This window comes from Solenopsis invicta, chromosome 16 (genome assembly GCF_016802725.1).
Source record: "Solenopsis invicta isolate M01_SB chromosome 16, UNIL_Sinv_3.0, whole genome shotgun sequence".
Classification (NCBI taxonomy): Eukaryota; Metazoa; Arthropoda; class Insecta; order Hymenoptera; family Formicidae; genus Solenopsis; species Solenopsis invicta.
In genome coordinates, this window is record NC_052679.1 from 2005228 (window position 1) to 2021110 (window position 15883).

Below are 15883 nucleotides of genomic sequence, written 5' to 3' on the forward strand. Positions count from 1 at the left end.
GCGTAGCTTCTCAGCTGCCCAACAGACACGAAAGAGAAGAAGCAGAGAAAAGGAGGGGGGGGGGGAGGAGGGTGGGAGATTACTCACCGTCGCCGCGTGTCGACGAGGACCAGGCGTGCACGCATACACACAGGAACGATGACCGGCGGGGCGCTCCTCTCCCCCGCGGCGGGGCGCTCCACACGTTCCCGTCGGGTCACCTCGCGCGCCCGATATACGCGTGTCAGATTCCGGGGTATCTCCTCTCGTTGGTCGCCCGTATAATCCAACCGCTTCGTCGCCGCCGCGGCTGCCGGCCGCCGCGCGCTCGTCGCTGTATTCGCCGCGAGCTTCACCTCGCGCGCGACCCTGTTCTCACGCACGTACACACATACACGTACAACACAGTCGAAGCACTGCTACCGCTGCCGCCGCCGCCGCCGCCGCCGCCGCCAAGGAACCACCGCGCTCGTTCCGAACTCGTTGTACTCGCACCACCACCGCGCACGGCGGATACACACCCCGATCGAACGCGACCGCCAAGTCGCGACGCGCAGCCCGCGCGTTATTTACACCATAACTCCGATTTTTTTTCCGCCTATCGCTATCTCTCTCCTTCGCTCCCTCGCGCCGACCGCTCCTCGCTCGATCCCACTGCTGCTCCTTCCGCTCCTCGCGCGCGCGTGTGTGTGTGTCGCGCGCGCGGCGCGCACCGCTCCTCCGCCGCCGTTACGCCCGGTAAACACGGAAAACACGCAGCAGGGAGACGACGATCGCGCGGCACGAGCACAGCACTCCGCGCGCGACCCGAAGCGACGGCTCGAGACGAAGCGCACGCGGCGACGACGTTTTTCCGCGGCGACCTGAGGCTCGCTCGTCCGTCTTCTCGGTCAACGGCTACGAATGTCGCGTCGCGACGACGTTAGCACAAACAAACGCGCTCACGCCCGCGTCCTTAAGCTTTACACAAACACACAAATACACACACCACACACACACTTTTTACCTCTTTCTCACTTTCTATCCCTGTCCGCACCGCGTTGCGTTCGCTCTCTCTTGATCTCACACGGTCGGGTCGCCCGGGCTGCGCGCTATCTTTCTCTCTTTCTCTCCAGCTCTCTTCCCCTCTACATCCTTCTTGCTCAGTTGCTCTTCGTAGAACCGACACTGCTACCAACTCGCCTCCTCCTCCTCCTCCTCTTCTTGCTTCTCTTGCACCTCCTCCTCCTCCTCCTGTTCCCTCCGTCGACTCGCACTCACACGCGAAAAACGATGCCGTCGAACGGCTAAACAGTCGCGCGAACCCGGCGGGCTTGCTCCTTCTCGCCCGCCGTCGGTGACGCCGTAGAGAGAAGCACGCACACGAACACTCTTACACACTCACGAACGCACTTTTCTCCGTTTCGTCGCTCGCTCGCTCGCTCGCTCGCTCACTCGCAGGCTAGCTCGGTCGGTCGTTCTCCTCTCGCGCGGGAGTGGGACACACCCGGGTGGTTTTCGTCTCGGTGTCGTCCGCGCACAGCACGCCCGCGGTCGGGTCGCCTGCCTGCGGTGGCACGGTTTGGTTTTGCGCCGCGACGCCCTCGTCACGGCGTGGACACACGCGCGCGCCGGAGGCCGCGAATTTCGCGAGACACGCGCGAAACAGGCGCGGAAAAAAAACGCACAGAGAGAGAGAGACACCGCGCGTCTCCCTTCTTGTCACAAAGCACTCACGGCGGACCGCAACACATGGCTACGACGGGGCCACCGCCGTGATCGGGACTGCTCGGTGGCGCTCGGTCGCGCTCGCCGCGCCGAGCCAGGGCCGTCGAAGGCGCCGCCGCGTCCCCGGCGCTTGGTCGCGCGGCGATCGCCCCGCGGATTCCCGCGCGTCTCGTCACACACGCGACATTCTCGGCTTGGCCTTTCGACGATTCTTAATTATCTAGGGGAACACACACGCGCGAGTGACCTCGCGAGTTTCCGAGGACTCGATTGATGGCGCCTCGAATTCAACCTCGCCCTAATCGAATATTAAAAAAAACATGTATAGTGAAAAAAAAATATTTAAAACATAGATATACATATAAGAAATATATAAAATATTTTATATATTGTATAAAAAGTAGATATCTCTAAATATAGAATATTTTATATATCATTCTAAATATAGAATATGTATGTAAATAAGTGTATAAAACAATTAAAAAAAACATAGTCTGCTGATTGGGGCAAAACAGATATAGCAAAAGCATCGACATCTTGTAGATTTCTTAAAAAAAATACCTCATTAAAGATATTTTCAAGAAATTTCTAGAAGTCATCCAAAAATGCCCGAAAACATATCTTTATAGAATTTCTGTAAGACATTTAGAAAAGAGACTTAATATAAAATATTTTTAAGATATTTGTCACACTGAGAAAAAATTTCTCACAACAAAATTTTCCAATAGCTTGTTTACTAGCACTCAAGTTAAAAATTTCTTAATGAAAATATTTTGAGAAATCTTAATGAGAAAAATAAAGAAAATTTTTTAATCAAATAATTTTTTCTTGCAATTCTAGAAAATATTTACTGTTAAATTATTTTTGTATTTTTTCGAGATAATCAAATTTTTTTATCTAAGGAAACAATTTATTTAAATTTAATAATATTATTGGTTTATTTGTAACATCGTTATTTAAATGTGAAAATGTAAAAATATAAAATTATATACTTAAGGTTAATATGACTATTTATTTGAAAGTAAATATTTTTATTTAAACAGAACAAACAAATGTATCAAAATATATGGTTTGAAGAAAATGTACTTTTCCATTTAAAAAAAAAAAAGTTTATCTCAATGCATGTATAATGTCTTTTAGAGTTCTACAAGATATCTTTAAGATATCTCAACAAGTTACATAAAATTTCTTTAAATTCCTAAATTCAAAATTCGTCGTAAAAATTTAAGAGATCTTTTACTAAAAGTCTAAAAAATTTCTGTTTATTTGAGAAAATAATCACCACTTGTAATTTTAGAATTGTAACTATAAAGGTGTTGCTTCCGTTAAATGCAATTTATTTATGTATTTTAATATGCTTAAATTATAAATGATTTAAATATATTTTATTTATTGTAATAATATATTAATTGGACAATTAATGGTTTGTTAAAAGATGCTTATTTAGATGTATGATTTAAATATATATTATCTGTTTAAATCAATATACTGAAGAATTAAGTGTATAAATTCCTTTTATAGCACTTGTGATTAAACTCGTTGCTATTTGCTCATGATGATAATCTATTCTAAAGAATTATTGTTTCTTAAAGTAAGAACTTTACAGATCTTAATCGTTAACGTCATCGACAGATATAAGCAACTTATTGCATTGAAGAAACAGACATCGGTGATAAACAACATTCTTAACTGGCATAAATCAATGAATATACACTAGCGGTAATAAAACTATATATAGGTACGAATCAATTAAGATTAACGAATTATATTAAAAACTCCATCTCCTTACTCAATAATAATTTATTTTTATTACGTTACTCACTATTTAATAATGATAGATGTTTTTTATTCTGAGTAATTTTACACACAGAAAAAATTATATTTAAATTCATGAAATCATTTCTTTAACTTGTTTTTTTTTAAAGATAAAGTAAAAATACCTTTACAAAAAATAAAAATTTATTTGATTTCTAGAAACGACGTAATTAGCCTTTTTTAAAGTAAATAAATTATTTGTTCAAATTGTTTTTTTATTTTGAACAAATAACTTTTTTATTAAAAAAAAGTACTGACAGAAATGTAAAAAAATGTAAGAAATAACAGTTGTTCTGATTTGAAAAATGTATTTCTTTCATTTAAAAGAAGATTCACGTTGCACAGCCAAACTATTTTGTATTCTTTTCCGTATAGCAATATACAAATTTCTTTCATTTAAATAAATATTTTTTTATCAAAAAAGCTTTTCTTAGGGTATAGTATTGTTTAATAATTTTCATTATTTAGCTAAATTAAAATACAGAGACACATCAACATCTCATCATAGCGAGTACTCCATTTTATCATTAGACAAGATAAAGTGCTGCGTTATGCTTTAGCATAAACGCTTCACGCAAAAAAGCCTTTTTTGCGAATCGCAAGGCGGAAAAGTGGACAGATGCGCGTAAACGAGAAGAAATTTGGTCGAACGGGAAACCGAGGGAGCTCGGGTGTCAATTTCCGGCGTTGGCCAGCTAAAGGGAGGACTAGCGTTTCGCACAGGCGTCCTTCTCCCCGGCCCCGTCGTCTTCCTTTCGAAGGCCGTACGGCGAGCCGTATTCGCGAAGACCTGGCTTGGAAGAGAAAAGAAACCGAGGGAGCTTGAAGGAGCACGACGAAGCACGAAGAAAAGAAGCCGGGGAGCACGAAGAAGCACTCCTTCACCGCGAAGCGGACTCTCTTCACGGCAAGACAAAGGCAAAGTTCTCTCGCTCGCTCGCTCTCGAATCGGTGTCTCGCCCTGTCCCTCTTTCTCTTTGCTCTGTCCAGGTCGCTCCTCCTTCTCTCTTTAATTCCATCCGTCTCGCTCCGGTCTCGGCTCTTCGGACTGTCTCTCTCTCTCTCTCTCTCTCTCTCTCTCTCTCTCTCTCTCTCTCTCTCTTCCTTATCCCTTTCTCTCGCTCGTCCTCGCTCATCCTCTTTAATTCACCTTCTCTCTCAACGTTTCCGTTTCTCAGCCTCCTTCCTTTTCGATCCCTCAACTTTTCTCGATCTCCCTTCTTCTCTTTGTAAAGCTCTATCAGTATCCTTATCTGCGCGAACCCGTTCACTTGATCTTTCATTCTCGACATCGATATTGGAGAGAGAAAAAGAGGGAGAGAAAGAGAAAACCGAGAGATAGAGAGAGAGAGAGAGAGAGAGAGGATCGTCGGTGACAAACAACGCGGGACTCGAGAGAGTGAACAAGGGGACGGCAATTAGGAGAGATTCGTTTTAACTTTTCCCTCTCGTCCTCATCGTCGTTGTCGGCGACGGACATCAAGCGCGCGATGATCACCATGTAACCGGAAGCGGCGATCGAAGGCTCGTTAAGCCTTCTCTCCCTTCCTCTTTCTCGATGCCGGTTTGCATCAGAGAGGACGATATTGCCACCGGTGACATCAGATTCCGTGATTATCTTCGACAAGAGTATCGCAGTATATTTCGGCACATTTCGATGAAATCTTTTGATCAGTTGATTTTAAAAATTTCAATAAATCACTAATTTCATGTAAATGTTTTGCAATGCAATTATCTAGTCTTTCAAGTTTTTTAAATTTTACTTATAAGTTAATTAAAAATAATAAATTGCAACAGATATGTACAAATATAAATTTTTACAAATTACAGAATAATTGGAAATCTCTCTTTAATCTGATGACTATAAAATTAAAATTCTAAACAGTAAAAAATAGCATTGAGATCTCTCTAAGAGTTCAAAATTGAAGAATTCTTGTTCCTATACAATCTTGATTTCCATAGACATTGAAGAAAGTGGTTGAGTTAGTTTCTACTTTCTTCTTAATTACATTTATCGCTGAGCCACTATCTTTAGTAATGTGTCCAACATCCGGTTAAAAAGAGATGTTGTACTTAGATGATAGCATTACAGTTACAAAAATATAAACTGGAATGCTACCCGGTATTGTCGCGTGAAATCGGATCAGCCTTACGTGCTAATTTAAACGTTATTTTATCTTTCCCGATTAGATATAGCCTTCTCGGTAGCATTGCTGCGTCGTATATAATTTGAGCGCATCCTGTCCATCTCGAAGCTTGTTTTGCAACAAATTCCATTTTACGCGAGACGGTGGAATCCGGCTTCATATATTTGACCCTGCAAGTGCACGCCGCAGTTCTGACAGGCCTCAGCATTTTCTCAGTTTGTTAGAATTGCAGTGAGACGCGAAATGTCACGCTGGCTTTACTTTTTTAACGTTTAACGCCACGGTAATACGTTTGTATGTATGTAAACGATATTCTACATGACTCGCTCTTAAAAGACGGTACAATAAAAATGATAATGTGCAGATATACTGCACAGTACAAAGCAAAAGCAGATTTTGCGTCGCACGTTTTTCTATTTATTCGCCTAACACCTGAGTTTCGTTATATTAAGAAATTCATTCAGAAAATTCATGCGCAAAGATAGGAAAAAAACTGTAAAAAAAAAGATGTTGAAACTACATGCATTAAAACACGTTAGAATGTCCCAATAAATGTGTTAAAAGAAACACACTTCGTTAATTCAATTTGCCAGTTTTGTGTGTTAAAAGTGGAGACATTTTAACATGCCTTGAGCATTGTTGTTGTCACATACTTTTTTTGAAAAATGAATCAAATACATTTTTTTTTATTATGCATTCTGTAGTAATCCGTTTGCGTAGAAACTGTGAACTTCATTGCGGACGTGGTTTTACAAATGACCGATTCTGACAATGAGGGGATCGTTCCCGATTTCGTTAAGTAAATGAGGGAGGAGCACGGTCTAATATGCGATGTAGAGAATAAATTGAGAAGCGAGTAGCGTGGCTTATGAAGTTGGGGCAGGTCCCCGTGTTAGTTTTGACGTGAGACTGTTAGAAAGGCACGGATTTCTAAAGCTATTATTAATGAACAAGGGGGAGGGGTGAGTGAGGCCTCTACGCGCGTTTACCCTTAACACGGGCGTCTTCCTTGTGCAGTTCATTTCGGAGGCTGCGAGCCGTCAAGGAGGAAAAAAGAACAAGCCAGTGAGCATATGCGCGACGAAGAGCAAGACAAAGAGAGTGCCGGCAGATACGACAGGGGCAAATGTATGAGGGGCGTTACGAGGGTGCACACTGTGAAAATATAGGGAGAGGGAGAAGCCTGTTGTCGACCGGTGTCGTTAAGCATTTAGATACTAGATACTAAATTTAGATTATAGTATCCTGTAGTGGACAGAATATATATAAAAAAAGGTCTATTTTTCACTCTTTTAGCTTCTCACGTAAAATTTTTAAAATTCTTCGCTGTAAACACTTCCTTTCACAAAAATTACTACGAACAAAATGCAGTCTTTTATCCTGGTATTTTTACATATTCTTTAATCAGTAAATTATTTATTCGAGCAACGAAATTTCTCTTTATTTTAATCTACACATTTCTATATTTTTCTTTTATTTTATTATGCGATACATCATGTTGTTATTCGTACACTCGCATTTTTCTCGTTAAAGAAATTTTATGCGGTACGGAGCTTGCATTTTAAAAATCAAACATCTGAGCTTGTTGAAAATCCGTCGAGTCATTTTCGCGTGATGCGGTTAACGAGAGAGAACGGCCACACGGAAACTTAATCTTATTTATGTAGATCAGCCGAGAGAGAGAGAGAGAGAGAAGGGAAGAGGGGAAGACGAATGCGGGTAGAAGTGGATTCACGATGTGTAAGCGGGTGAAGTCAAATAGAATGCTTAATGGGTGCGTACACAATGAAACGTTCGACCCATGCGAATCAGTGTCGCCGCGGGATTTCGCACCACCCCGAGTACGATGTAACTGCGTTTTCGTCTGGGGTCGGAAGGACTGAGGGGGAAGAGAAAGATGGTAAAAGGGAAGAGGTGAATAGAGAGTAGGGCAGCTTCCCCATATCAGCCCCACGGCGATGCCGTTGCCGACCTCATGAAAGCGCGCGCTCTCTCATTTAATAAGCGCACGTACAACGTATCGGCCAATAAGGCGAGCGCCGCGGGGTCAGATCGATGGAGTAATCACTGAAAGTGGCAGTGTTTTCCTGCGGGAGATGGCCGCCAGCGGTCGAGGCATGATCATTTCGGCAAATAAGCGTGAAATTCTCGATTTGCTTCCGTACCGCCCGCCCGTGCGCGGTAGAGGTAGGTGGTACGCCGCGGTACCTTTGCCTCTGTGTGAACCCGCTCGCCCTGCTTCGAGAATGAATATGCAGGTGCATCTTGTATGATGCGGCACGTTAAAGGACCTACTAATACGCCCAAGAGTTTCATCAAAGTCATGTGTATATGGATATATATAATTAATGTCCGCTTGCTGACTATATCAAAAGGTGTCACAGAGACGACGGTAAATAATATTAATATCAAGATAATAATAATATTGACGTTACGATAAGAAATTTAGACAAACATTCTCCGACGTGAGCTTGTAAGCCAGTCTCAAAATACTACGAATGAATGTCTTCAGACGTTAAACACCTTGTTAAAATTAGATATGATCGTTTCCTAAAATCATTTAAGTCTCTTTGAAGTTTTATAAAAATGTCTATAAAAATAGAAATTGATCTAAGTTAAATAATACTTGCTTTGAGAATGAGAATATTTAATCATTGCGCATAAAAAACTGTGTAACTGACGAATAGACGAACCAACCATGCGATGCTAAAGGCAAATTGCAACACTCTGACGACCATTGCAAATTGTTGCGGAACGAAATAAATAGTGTGTATTAAAAAGAATAGAAATATCCAAGTAGAAATTTCATTTTTTGCTTCAATTCGACCTTTTACGCTTATTTTAATATTTTAAACATTCGAATAGACCTTTTTCAAACCTATTGAATACAGGGTCTTTGTGAAAAGTTTCAAGAGGTTTAAGAGATGGAAAAAAACTTCTTTTTAACTTTAAATTTTTTTAATAACATTTTGTGGCACAAGATAGGAGCAAAAGGTCCAATTGAGATCTAAAGTAGCAGTAAAATTTCGACTCGGATCGTTATACCACAGCCAGAGAAAAATTATATTTAAATTGATGAAATCGTTTCATTAACTTAATTATCTTCATTAATTAATTGATTCTTTTAAATCAAAATACCTTTATCTAAAAAAAGATTTGCATTACACAACCAAACTATTTCTTTAATTCTATTAAAAGGAGCAGACAAAAATTTTTTCAAATCAAAAAACCTTTAACTTTATAATAATGCATTTTTTTATTCCATAATAAATTTTTTTTATTCGAAAAAACTTTTCTCTGGATGCATTGTGGATCAATTGTTGTAATCTGTCGAAATCGAGAGTGTAATTTCTTTTGAATTGCCTCTTAATATCCGCCTGGTACGAAAGAAGAATGAACCTTTCTATTAACTTTACTACACTGTAGCAGTTCGGGCAGAGGCCTCTCTGCGATGTGACATGTGTGTGGATCACGCTGTCTCCTTTCCTCCGTCACATCGATGATACTCCGGACTCTGTTCCGCGCCGTGCGTTACCTTTCACTCTTGATCGTGCCCTCTCCGTTTCGCCGATGTCGCTTCTCTGTCGCGTCGCGTTCTACCCTAATCCATATGTGTTCTTTAGCGTTCTCTCGCGAAAATCGGGCTTCGTGGCGGACCTCAGGTCGGACGGTGAGTAAGAGCGACAAGGAAAATGTACGAGTAAGTGAGTAAAAGAAGAAGAGCGTATTAGGTGAGCCGGACGAAGTTGGCGATAGTGGTTTCGTGCGATGGACGAAAATATATTTCTCTCCTACAGAGCTCTGTAAGGAGCGAGATGGAGAGAGAGAGAGAGAGAGAGAGAGAGAGAGAGAGAGGGAGAGTGAGTGCAGGGAATGTGTGTTGAAGAAGGATGGACCGTGAATATATGTATATCGCCCGTCTCAAAAGGGAGAGAATCTGAGAGAGAATTGGTTGGACGTAGACAGAGAGAAAATGTACTAACACGTATATATAGCATTAAAACGATATATAGGGTGTTCCAATCTGTATTAATTTTAGTCAGACTTTGTTACTAACTTTTTGCATTCGACTTTTCTTTAATTAAATATTCACACATATGCAACATTATAAGTAATAATAAACAAAAGATTTTTGATAAATTAATCTTCGGGCGTTTAAAGTAAAAGAAACTTGCGTGCTCGCTTGAATTCAAATAAAATAAAAATCTTGATTTACCGTCTTATTATCAACGCACTATTTATCAACGAATGTTAAAAGGCGCAATAAATAATAGAAATATCAGCGTTGAAAATTTATTCAAGAATTTACTGTTAAAACGGAAGCTTTGGGACACCGTATAGGCAGGAAAAAAGATTCTGGAAGGATGAAAAGAGACGGAAAACGGTTTGTGCTGAACGGGAAAAGAGGAAGCGCGAATGGAAAAGAGAGATCGCGAAAGTCGGATCGAGCTGCTGAGTCGCACGGAAAAAAGAGGGAAGATTCGAGAAACAAGCTGACTTCTGCGTGGAAGGCAAGAGACGGAGATAGAGGATTGTTAGAGCAACGACAGTGTGTATTTACTTCCATTCCGCTGCAGGAAATAGAAAGAGACAGAGAAGGGAGAAAGATGGGAAGAGGCGAAGCGAGGAAGACGATGCCATTGCGCATCTACTACTGGCGCATAATCGGTTGGAAGGAGAGACGACGAGCAAAAAGACCGGGGCAAGGATAGAAGGAAGACTGGAACATCTATTCGCGTAGTACGAGACAAAAAGGGCAGCTAGGACGAGTGAAAAATGGAGGACGTAACTATCCGCGCGAGTGAGAGAGACGGAAAGAATGAATGTAGCTCGTTCAACTGACACTAAAAAAAAAATATTAAAAAAAATGATGTCCCCGTCCGATTTTGATGAGCTTCGGGTTATCTTACAAAGTAGCTTAAAATAAGAAACACACGCTCTCTTACATAGGTATCCTGATACAGGTTGAAAGGATGAAACATCTCCTGCAAAGCTAACTCGGCATTTATTTCAAAGAAATATCGCCAAAGGGATGGGGGATATATGAGAAGTCTTTCACAGTGTTCCTGAAACAATCTTTACGGTATTAAAAGCGTGTTGCGGCGTAGTCGCATTTTCCTTTGGATAGCACCGGAGATAAACTATAGCGATACTACAAATACTCGATCTCGGAAGCAAAGTATGCACTTCAATTTACCTAAGTATCACTAACATCTCTGCTCCGTACAAGAGAAAAAGACAGAGAGAAAGAGTCGGAAGTCAAAGGAATGAAACGCCTCGCTGCGCGCTTGAGCAAAGAAGCGGAAGAAGCAGAAGCAGAAGCAGAAGAAGAAGAAGAAGAAGAAGAAGAAGAAGAAAAAGAAGAAGAAGAAGCAGACGCGAAGACGAAGAAGAAACCGGCAAAGAAACAAAGAGAGGAAGAAGTCGGCAGGTTGGTAGCGATCGCTTCGTCGCGGAGCGCAGCTTCTCGTGATCCGCGTTTTATCGGAACTATCGTTTAAATCCCCTCACACGTGTGCGGCACACATACACACACACACACGCGCGCGCGCGCGCGCGCACGTAGATTCGTAAACACGCGCCGTATTCTCAAGTATACGCGAGACCGCGCCTGGCGCGAATGTGTTGTGTTTATAATTTATATCCGCGCGTCGATAACGCTTACTCGATATAACACAGGCTCGGAGCGTATCTAACTGTGAATGATACAACACGCGTCTGGTCCGACACTTTTTTATCTGATGAAGACTTAAAGCGCAGCGTAATGCAGTCGTCGTGCATAAATCATTTTAATAGGCCGACTTCGCCGACCGTTAGATAATGCTCGTTAAATCGTTAGATATCCGGGCTTTCGTACGTACGGATTACTCGCCGTACGGATACGCTTCATCGACGGTCAGCCGTGTTATTACTACGCCGGACGTTTTCCATGTATTCTCTCGTTGTGTCGACGAGTAATGTTGCTATACCGAGATACCTCGCCACCACGCATCCAGATATATCTCTCGATCCAACGGCCGGCCCTTGTTAACATTGCGTTCATATTTTCCGTGTCATTTCCGATTCTAATCGGCAGTCGGGTGTTAATAATATATTTGTATACTTTGTGTGTATGTGTGTTCCGGCATATCTACTCTGTAATCGACATGCTTATTTTTATCTAAATGCCAACTTGCCCGCATTGGCGTGTATAAGAGAATACTCCCGAGAGTATCTCGGCGCAAAGTGTATCTTCGTAAACTGGATATTTTCTTTTACAAGTATCTACGGTCGCGCTACTATATCTTCAACAACGTTATCGATGCTCCGCTCGTTCGAGCGTGTCGTAATTTAATCGCGCGTCCAATTCTTTTCGATGTGAACCGATATAGACGTCATAATCCGCATTCGCGACGGTCCGCTCGCTCGTTCTCGCGAGAGAGATCATCTATCGATATAAATTGAAAACACGCCGCCACCGGTATCCGCGGTAACGTGCAATTAACGAGCAATGTATCACGTTGCGCGGAAAGTCCGGGCTATTTATTTTATCCAGTGGTCGTCGTCGTCGTCGTCGTCGTCGTTGTCTAGCGTATAGGCAAGTCGGCGTAATATATTGTTCGCCGGTACGCTACTATATTTAGGTGCACCGTATGCTAACGCCAGCCACTGGAACGCTACCCCCTGCTGCTACAGCCCATAAGATTGCTGCTTTCATTGGACTACCATGTAACGCCCGTCAGAACTAAAATTACGTAAAACAACCAAGTCCCAGCAAAAGCGGTGAATCTACCTTCCTAATCTATACATGACGTCAGATATATAACAATATAGAATGAATGAAATCATGGGTTGAATCCACTTTACTTTTTTGCTCAATCATGGCTTTTTCCTCAATTACAATATACAAACATGTAATTTTCTCCGAGTAGCTAGTTCTATATAAGATATTATATGTTACGTTAAATCATTTAATGATTATTTATTAAATCGAATAATTAAAAAAAAAACTATTTTTATTCTTTAGTAATTTTGCACATTTTTTTGCAAAGCTCTTAGAATTTATAAAAAAGATTATTCCCAAAGTATTTATAATCACGCAGAATAAAAAACGTAAAAATTCAGATTTTTTAAAAACAGATATAATAAAAAAAAAAATTATATAGCTATAGAGAAAGTAATACAATAACCGGATGTGAGGCCATCAAAAGAGTTAACAGAGCAAGTCGATGTGCGGGAGTGAGACAATGAACGAGTCTTTAATTTAAAGTCCAATTCACCCTCCGTTTCCATTCGCCTACCGTTACTATACTATTATAACGATTGCTCGCAATACCGCTTACCGCTAATTCTCTTTTAATACGCCGTAAACTGTAACAGACATACAAGCCATTTTATCTGTGTACGTACATGCACACCTGAGCTATTACATGGTCAATTTAATCATTGTGTAAATTTAAAATAATTACTTGGACTTTTTCACTTTGACATAATAGAAAGTGATAATTAACGTCTTGTTTTCTTTTATCGCTCACTACATAAAATGCGCATTTAGCTTTCCACTATTTTCCTTTTATATAATATATGTAGTGTATGTCACGTTTTTATGAATAAATTATAAACAGATATATTTATAAGGATTCATATAAAATATATAATGTGGCTCATATCTTAAGAACAATACGTGTTGTAAAATTTCCTACTCGATTAAATTATAATATGTAGCTTACAACTAATTGCGGTAGTATCTCTAATCGGAATAATGCGCACAAAGACCTTCCTGTTTAACATCTTCCGAATCAATAATCGAGCAGATAGGCACATGTGGAGTTAGTATTATTTATGTATTTTAACGGTATCGGTAAGAGATATCTAATCTGTTTTCATTTTTTTCAATAAGTTTGTCAAGAATACACAGGTAACAGTCATCTAGCAATTCTGTATCATTATTTAAATTCAACCCATTTTCTTGTTTTATATGAATATCGTTTCTGAAATAATTCTTTTATAATAATTTAACATCGATATCATGTATTTCGCAGTTATCCCAATCGAAAGAGCGGTCAATTTCTATTATATGATTGCTGATCGCAGTTTTTGCGGATCGTAATTTAAATTCAATCTATGTTCTCTAAATCTTGTTTTTAATTTCCTTTTAGTTTGCGCTACATTTGACGCGTTGCAATCATTGTAGTTTATTTTGTAAATAACATTATTGTTATCCGATGGCTTATTTTTATTCTTATGTCCCTTGACAAATCCACTGAGTTTGTACAAACACTTGTAAGTCGCAATATGTCAGGATTTTTCTTTTTTATAGCAGACACAACTTCTAAAACATTTTTTATATACGGAGTTGTTATGAATTTCTTTCCCTCTTTTTTATGTCGATTATATTTGTAGTATTTAGGATGATATGCAATTTTGTGTTTGTAAGTTTCTTAATTCCGAAGCGTATTTTGTTGAAGATAAAGAAGAAGATACCTGGAAAGGATTCATATATTGTTTATTAATTTAACAATTTATTTTACTTAACCTCATTAACATTACTTCAATTATGAATATTTATTCGATTAAATTAAATTATTTTTTAAAAGCCTCAGATTTTTGTATGTACCAATGCGGTAGTACTCGTTGGACGTTTTTAAATAATAATTGCATTTTAATTGATGGAAATATGTATGAGCAAATAGAGATTAAAATGACGGCTATAACTATTCATTAACTGTTGAGCATCGGGTAAATCAACAATATCGAAAAATAAGTTTCGATTGAGCGCTTTAACAATGCACGAACTTTCCTCGTTATTTCGCGGAAGCCGCGCGCGGTAGTTGGTCGGGCGTTCAAAATAACGTACGTATATGCACGTACCGCGGATGTGATATTAATGTAGCGCATCTCGTAAGGTCAGTATCCGCCGTCGTTAATTCCCCGCGGCGAAGGAAGCATATCGTAAACAAAAGTACGACGATTACACGCGGCTCGCGGTCGATAGTTCCCGGCCGCGTGTTAACCATCGCGTTCGCCACGTGAGCGTACGTATAAACCAAACCACCCGGTAGCTGCTCGAAATGATGTATGCGCGAACGTTACTAGCTATTTACTCGGAATTGTATGCATATGTAACTTAACTCAATACCGCCGCCGGACTCCATTACCGTTTCGACTGCGGCGGCGACTGCGGGGTCATACATCGTTGACCCGGCCAGTTTGCGCGCATATTTACCGTAGCCCGTGAGGTTTGCGGACAATGTTTGCCTCTAGGAGCGCACGCTTGCCTCTTCGATATCGCCGCAGCCTGAACATGCTTGAATCTGATAAATCGAACGTCACAAGTATCGATACCAAATATCGTTACCGTGCATGCAGCGCCGATACCAGCCTCACCAGCCTGTCATAATCAGCGGAGGGCCCGCCCGCGAAAATAGAGAGCAAATAATTACAATACTACCTATCCGAAGCAGACAAGTAATTAATGTCTGTTAAAGGGGTATAAATGTTGTGTATTGTGTTTAAACAAGAGTAAACGATGTTATTTTATGTTACAAATTGATTAATATTCAATGCTTTTTGGCAAAGACTGACGTTTCTAACCAATAATAGTCTTATACATTTATTTGAGATTGAATAATCACGCTAAATGAATGGATTTTGTTTGATGATATAATAATAATTTTGTAGAATGCATCTCAAATTATGCTCAATTAATCGATAGTTTCGTCGAAAATTATTTTAGCTAAAACGTTACGTTCGAAACAGACTCGACATATTTGACATATTATGCTGTGCTTCCAATGGAAAAATTAGAATTGATTTGGATTATCTGTCCGCACTAGTATGTCCGATGCATGTATTTAATATTCAAATAAATAAATAAATATTGAGCACGAGTATGAATTTATGAATACGAGTTTTTTTTGCATTCATAGAAAACAAATAAATATTTTTTTATTTGATTTGAGTAATTATATTTGTGAATATAATTGCGAATATTTTTCATTTCGCATTCTGCATTGTTTTCATGCTAAAATTTATTGTACTAGATTTACTTTTCTGTTCAAAATTTGAATTTAGATATAGAATCACGAAGATGCTTACTTTATTCATAACAAAAGATTGCCGGAGACTATCAGATTCTGGAACAAGCGTATCTATAGAATGTGTACTTTCTCATGGTATTGACTAACTTGTAAACAAGCGTAATCGATCAGTTGCTGATACAATACGTAAAAATATTCTGCCTCGAGCTTGGTTGA

At 40.1% G+C, this 15883-nt stretch overlaps 1 protein-coding gene across 4 annotated transcripts in view; it reads right to left on the reverse strand.

Moving 5' to 3' along the window:
• LOC105202340 (zinc finger protein 608) overlaps positions 1 to 15883 on the reverse strand; it is a 244967-nt gene that overhangs the window by 180058 nt on the left and 49026 nt on the right. The window contains exon 1 of one of the 4 annotated variants that reach the window (XM_026132015.2): positions 986 to 1721. The exons of 2 other annotated variants lie outside the window; for them this stretch is intronic. The gene's annotated coding sequence lies outside the window, so the exon portion shown is untranslated. Of the gene's footprint in view, positions 1 to 87; positions 1722 to 15883 lie in introns of those variants that run through there. One more of the 4 variants, XM_011170806.3, reaches the window with a different exon arrangement.